We start from the raw sequence: 6,797 nt of genomic DNA on the forward strand, positions 1-6,797 counted from the left end.
TCGCGGTTTCCAGCTTTTACCTGTTTCTTCTTAATTTTGAAATCTAGTTTCTCAGCAAAAAAAAAAAACTTCCTCCCCGAAGTTGATTTTTTTAAAAATAAAATGGCACTGTACCCATACGCTTAAACCCAGCAAAGAGACTATTTAAAGGTTTACCATAATTTGTTTGTTTGAAATTTCCCAGGGAGAGCCCATCCATGCACGAGTCACCGTGTGCGTACGAAGCGCGAGACAGGGGATAGCTCGGTCCATCGGTACATATGACGCCTACTCACACACCTTCTACGTATTGAGCAGATGGTCTAGCAGCTTTAATTGGCACGAAAGTATTCCCTGGCCACTGCGCGTGTCCTAGTAGCCACACCGCACCGTAGCGTGGCGAACCCACACCAACGGATACACTTAGAGGCGCAGTATCTCTACTACTTAAAAAAGGGGAAGACGTTCCGTCGTCAATCCGTCGCATGGTCCGTCGTTTCCTTGATCCCTTCGTCAATCATCCCACCTTTCCTCGGGCCACCTTTTCAGTTTAGCCCCTCGCAAAATGCGAAATCAACTTGCAGTCCAAAATCCCCACCAGTCCAAACCCCCGTCGTCATTTCCCCCAATCCAGCGTGAGAAGAAAGAGAGGTGAGCAATGGCGCTAGGGTTTGCCTTCCCCACCCATTCTCTCCGACACGCTGCCACCTAGATGCTCCTCCTCCTCCTCCTCCTCTGCCGTACTACACCCGAGAGAGCCGCCGCCAAGCAAGACCCTTCCATCCGATGAGCAGGCTGCTCCTCCACGATGCCTCTCGCCCCGGAGCTCATTGTCGACGACCACAACCGGGTTCACCATCTACCGCCGGATCCACCACCCTCCTTGTCGCTGCCCGCGGCGCCATGCGTCTCGAAGCAAGCCCCTGCGACGCCGCTTCATGGGCCCTGGGCCGTCGTCACCGGCGCCGCAGACAACATTGACCAGGACATCGCCTTCTACCTTGCCAACTCGACGCCCACACTATAGGTGCTGCCCTCCATGCCCCCAGGACTACGTCCTCTGAGCCTCAACGCAGGTCAGTCGCCACATAGATGTAAGGGATCTCACGTCTCTTCCATCTAAAGGGATTTAGTGTTCTTCGACCTCAAGAGTAAGGATTATTGATGGTTTCATTTTGCTTGAACGGGTAGAATAAGGATTGTGGACCTGGAGCCATTTTGCTTGAACGGGTAGAGCCTTGTACAAATGGTTTGTGAAATTTGATGTTAAGTGCAGTTTAGCAACCTCACTGCAGGTTATAGCACGAAATTAGCTTAATTCAAGGTACTCTTTTCTGCAAGTTATATAATGGAACTTGGTTACCAGTTAGCACTTGTTAATAGCATCCTTGGTCGTCTTTTCTGAAGCGTGAACATTGTCCTCCTGAAATCGCTGCTACTTGCTTGATCTCCATGACTATCTTATGTTGTTCTTCTATGTTATCTGCTCATGTGTAAAGAAAAATTGACCATTCAATTATGAGCCCAGATAAGTATGTTCTTTGCTAGAATGTACGAAGTTTTCTATTTTCATACTTATGGTTCCGATGAATGAAAAGTTTACTAATTGACATGGATATAAATGTGTTTGTAGTACCTATGGTCATCAAAAGTTTTTCCCATTAATTTTATGATTTACGCTGGCTCCAATCATATTCTAGCAAGGGTTTCATATAATTAATCTAGGAGTACTAGCTTCTATTTTTGTACATCTTTGAACACAATTAGCGTATTTATCGAACCAGAATCATTCAATAAATATTTCTTGTTCATCTCTAAATTAAATTGTATATTGCTTTCATTAGCATTGCTTAGCGCTCTTGCACATCATTTGGTTCAGTAGTTCAGCCAGTGTAATGTATCTTCCCTGTACACATTAACAAAAATACTATACATTTTTTACTGTTTTTTAATATACCTTTTCATATACCCCAGGCTCTTTCTTCTATGAAGCAATTGGGTGCGTGTAAGACTTGGTAAATTCCAAATAACCACAAGCAAAGTGAAGATAGTGATGGTTTGTTTAGAAGTCATATTAATTTTTTATTTGAAATGGCAAACTATTACAGTGTCATGAATATACAGATATAAGCAATACATAGGTCTTATTTTAGAGAAGCTAAGTAATAAGTTTATCTTTGATCTTCCCAGGAAGCTCCAGCATCAAAGCAACGCACTGACACACCCATGTCACACTGTACTTTTACACTTCTGAACTGCAAAACAAATTTTAGAGAGAAACATCATATTATCAAAATGGTATTGCCTGATAAGGAAAGAACTTAAACGTTACCAGCCATAAACTACAGCGCCACCCATCTTATTGTCGCTGACGAGGCCATAAATAGAACCATCATTACTTTCTGCTCGATTTAGTGACCCTTTTTTTCTTCAGATTTAGGGAGTTCTCTACATTTTAAGGATTTCATAGAATAATAATGGAATTGACAATTTCATTGCAGGCATCACACTGTGCTGATGTTACATGGAAGAGACAACCACCATATTTTTGTGGCAATACGTATTAGCATTTCTTTTTTGGAGTCTGGGAAAGTTCGTCGCCACCGAGAGTATAATATGGGATCCTTAGGCTGAAATTAGAAGCTTTGAGGGTTCTAACAGGCAATACTATGCACATAGCGAAAGATTTGTTTCATCCTCGACAATTAAGTTATTACAGACTTGTAACAGGCAGAAATTAGAGGTGTGAGTTCTTAGTTGTGCTCCTGGACCAAGTATGTAGACCAAATGACTTCAATTTTTTAATGGAAACAATGCTCGATAATTGTTTACATAGTGAATTTGTCCATAGTGCACTCAACCTGTTCATTAAGAAAGTTATCAAGCATATTGTATAAGATTTTATCTAACTCGACCAATCTACATATTTATGTACACATTGTGCATCTGCTTTTGTATTTTGCCATTGCACTTGTGGTTGAGCTGACAAGACTTCTTGATCATAATGGTGAAGGGGAGATGATCCTCGCGGTGAAGGGGAGCTGAGGGGTGAAATGGTGCACGTAAAAATGATCAGAGGTATAAAATATAATTTCCCTGCTGTCAAACAAAATAATACAGTGCTACTGAGTGCTCTTTGTTAATACAATTGCTTCACACATTCCATAATTTCTGTAGTGTATATGATATGTTACAGTATTAGGGAGTATTAGGGATGCCAATTTGTGATATTTATGGGTGAAACCACAAAGTGTACCTGAATTAATTCTTGCCATGATCCGGTCCCATTTTCTCCTTTTTTCTGTTAACTTCACTCAGAAATACATGCTGATATATTTACGACCACTTGATCTGTTATGGAGGATTGGATGTTTCTAGACACCGATAATTTTGTTTATTGGCTTCTATCACAAATTTTTTTCATTTCAAGATAATTTAGTCAATGATGATCAAGAAAGAAACAAATTATTGGTTGATGGATCTTTGATAGTATGAAATCTGCACACAAACCCAACTTCCTCATTGAAAATTTTCTATATGCTCAGATAGAGGAGTGTCACGGAATTTGGGAACTGTAAATTCAAATAGCTTGAGCCATAGGCATAGTCTTATTTTCCCCTATAATTTTAGATCCACTAACCGCATAACAAAATGTGAGCATGCAAAATCTTATATAGTTATGTATTGTTTTCTTCTAGAATTTACGGATGAGATGTGAAAAATTAGGATGAGAATCGGATGTTGGACCGTGAGCACGTGTTGCAGGTCTTTGCATGATATATCATCCAATCGTCTAAGAATTTGGCATGTTGTATGAATCTCCTTGCATGTGTTGGTTTCTTCTCCATTTGAGTAATGTGATATGGTTCTAGGTATCGTGGTGAAAATGAGATGAGCGGCATTGTAGACAAGGGAGTGGAAATATGCGAGCCGAAACACATGCTAAGACCAAACCAAAAAGAGAAAGAACATTCAAATGTGTGGTGCTAGAAGGGAGAGAGATCTTGTCTTTTGTAATTATCGTGATATTTTTCGAAGGCTAGGTAACTCATCAAATCACTCCTAGGTAACAAATCAGTTTTACCCACTTCATCCTGGAAATCATTAACAGTGACAAACAGGTATAGATACTCTATTAATATGTTACAGAGTACAAATAAAGTACATTTTCTATGGCTGGAAAGTCCTTTAGATATTTGAAGCCTACAAATGGCTCATACCCTTGATCCGAAACATAGGAACTTGATCTTGACATGTTCACACTTGGATATTTCAGGCTATGTGTGTCATCATCTAGCATTTTATTTCTTTGGTGGTAGCCATTTACATTATTTGAAAAAAGTAGGACTTACAAAATCATCTTGTATGTCTCTGATTCTGTTGCCAATGGACTGGAAAACTTCTCTCCAAATTTACCATTTATCTGGGGACTTGCCTCGTGATCCTATGGGTACATTTATTTGGTTCAGATGATGGACTAGCAGCAACAAACATTGGCGAGCTAATATTATTTCCAGTTGATTGTATGTACATGAGGGCTTCTATCTGAAGCTCTGTTGAAATTATCATTATCATTCTGGTGCAGTACGTAGCAACGCTCAGGTTACTATCACAAATTGAATAAAAGGGTAGAGAAATCATCCTCACATAATGTGGGTACTACCATCAGATAGAGGGAGATTAGTAGATTGGACAAGGAGCTACGAGAACATTAATTAAAAGAGTGACGGAGGAATACGATGGATGTGACTGTAAAACATAACCTTTCAATCAAAATTTCCTGTACATTTTTGTTTTTGTCCCGGTGCAACGCACGGGCATATTACTAGTAACTAGAGAAAGCCATTCTACTTCTACTTTCCAACGGCATACTCCACCCTTCTTCTCCAAAGAATGAAATGTATCCCGTACAATACTAAAAAACACAGACCCTTTTACCCTCAACTTATTTGTGTTAAACACTAACCCACTCGAATACCAAAACTAAAGTTATTACTTCCTCCATCACATTGAAAGCTTTCTTGTATTTGTCACAATTTGGATGTATCTAGGCAATGAAACATCCAAATTTTAATAAATCTAAGATAAGTTTCATGTGACTAAGGAAGTACATCATAATAAAAAATCAAATTAGATACTCAACAAGGTTAATCTTTAGGGGCCGCTGCCACTGATTAGTATGGGAATATCTCTCTTGCATCTATTCATCTTTTCTTCTCTTGTGCGACACTGCCTAGAGGTTCGCTCGTGCAAGGGTGGGCACCGGTCCGACAACGTATCCTATCCTTCGCTTGCTCTTCCTTATCGTAGACTGTAATAGTCATGCCGGCAGCTTGCGTTGTGTGTGTGTGCGCGCGCGTGCGTGCGTGTATGTGTGCAGTGTTATATTATAAGCTCAACATCGTGTATCTTTCACCATTGTGATAAGCTGGGCTCAACATCGTGTATCTGTTTCACCATTGAGGGCGTTACTAATTTAATGTCGGGCTTATGACCTTCTATCTAAGAAAAAATGTTCATTGTAGAAAAAGTATGGGTGCTGCATTGTAGAAGACACGAACAACGAAAGGCCATTGTGGCCACCTTCTACAGAGAAGAGCATGAGACCGGAAATGTAGAAGTTGTTGGCACAACCGAAGATGTAGCTAGGATGAAGCTCATGCCATTACACACCAGACTAATCCACGGTAGGTTATCCTATCCAAATCCTTGTACAAGAATGTTATTACTCCGTATATTATTTAGAACCAATGCGATCCAACACTCATGTGTGTGTGGATCAACACCGTTGAAGGACCTCGGTCACGTCCCCATAGTTGATGTCAAGCAACCAAATGCTAGCACCAATGTGCCACCTCGCGAATTTTCCTGCTCATGTATATAGGTCCTCCCATCTTTACACTACTAGCGTGTGCGGCTAGCCATGGAGACAGGAGCAGGGGCATATGATTTCGAGTTATAAGGGTGAGGAATATGGATAGTGTGGTACGTGGCACGAAAAGCAAGCACTAGTGGAAAACGGGCCTGTAATCCCGGTTCGTTTGGGGCTTTAGTCCCGGTTTTCAAACCGGGACCAATTAGGCGGGACTAAAGGTCCCCCTTTCGGTTGTAAAACAAATCGGGACTAATGGTCCCGCCACGTGGGCTGCTGGCGCGCGTCGAGGAAAATAATCTTTAGTCCCGGTTTGTAACACGAACCGGGACTAAAGATAATTTCGTTATTTTTTTAATCTATTTGGTTATGTCCAATTATTTTTCGCTCCTTTTTTTTTCTATTTTTTCAGAATTTCTAGTATTTCAGTTATTTAACTAGTTTAGTTTCTAACTACACTTAATCTCTAACTACGCTTAATCAATAGTCAAATTACTTACCCGTGGTCCAACTTCCCGCTCGGTCACCCATCCTCCCACTACTTCAGCACTAGCACGCTTAACTTCCAAGTTCCTTTCCCATCCTGCTTCCAAGTGCTTCGCGGGCATGTTGTGATACTAGTATCATATCAATCCTATTGACATGTTGGTCGATGTCACACTTATTTATTATTCGAATTCCAAATAATTATTTTAATAAACAAAACTAATGACGTAATAACATGTTGTGGTAATGGTATTATAATTATAATTTTTTTAATTTGTATTATAATAGTTTTTAATTTATTATTTTTTAATATTTTTTTGCCAAACTTGAAAATTTGAAAATCTAAAAATTGGCTAACTTTATGGTTAAGTAATAGTAATCTTTATGCATGATGTAATTATTATTTTGAAAAATTTAAAATATAAAAATATAAAATTCCGAATTTCTGGCAAAACTAAAA

At 39.8% G+C, this 6,797-nt stretch overlaps 1 long non-coding RNA gene across 1 annotated transcript; it reads left to right on the plus strand.

The window, feature by feature from the left end:
• Positions 1 to 934: 934 nt before the first annotated feature.
• Positions 935 to 2,259, plus strand: LOC124688966. The gene is made up of 2 exons (XR_006998677.1): positions 935 to 1,055; positions 1,954 to 2,259. It is a non-coding gene; the product is annotated as an uncharacterized LOC124688966 (long non-coding RNA).
• Positions 2,260 to 6,797: the final 4,538 nt, after the last annotated feature.

This window comes from Lolium rigidum, chromosome 2, assembly GCF_022539505.1.
Source record: "Lolium rigidum isolate FL_2022 chromosome 2, APGP_CSIRO_Lrig_0.1, whole genome shotgun sequence".
NCBI classification, from domain to species: Eukaryota; Viridiplantae; Streptophyta; class Magnoliopsida; order Poales; family Poaceae; genus Lolium; species Lolium rigidum.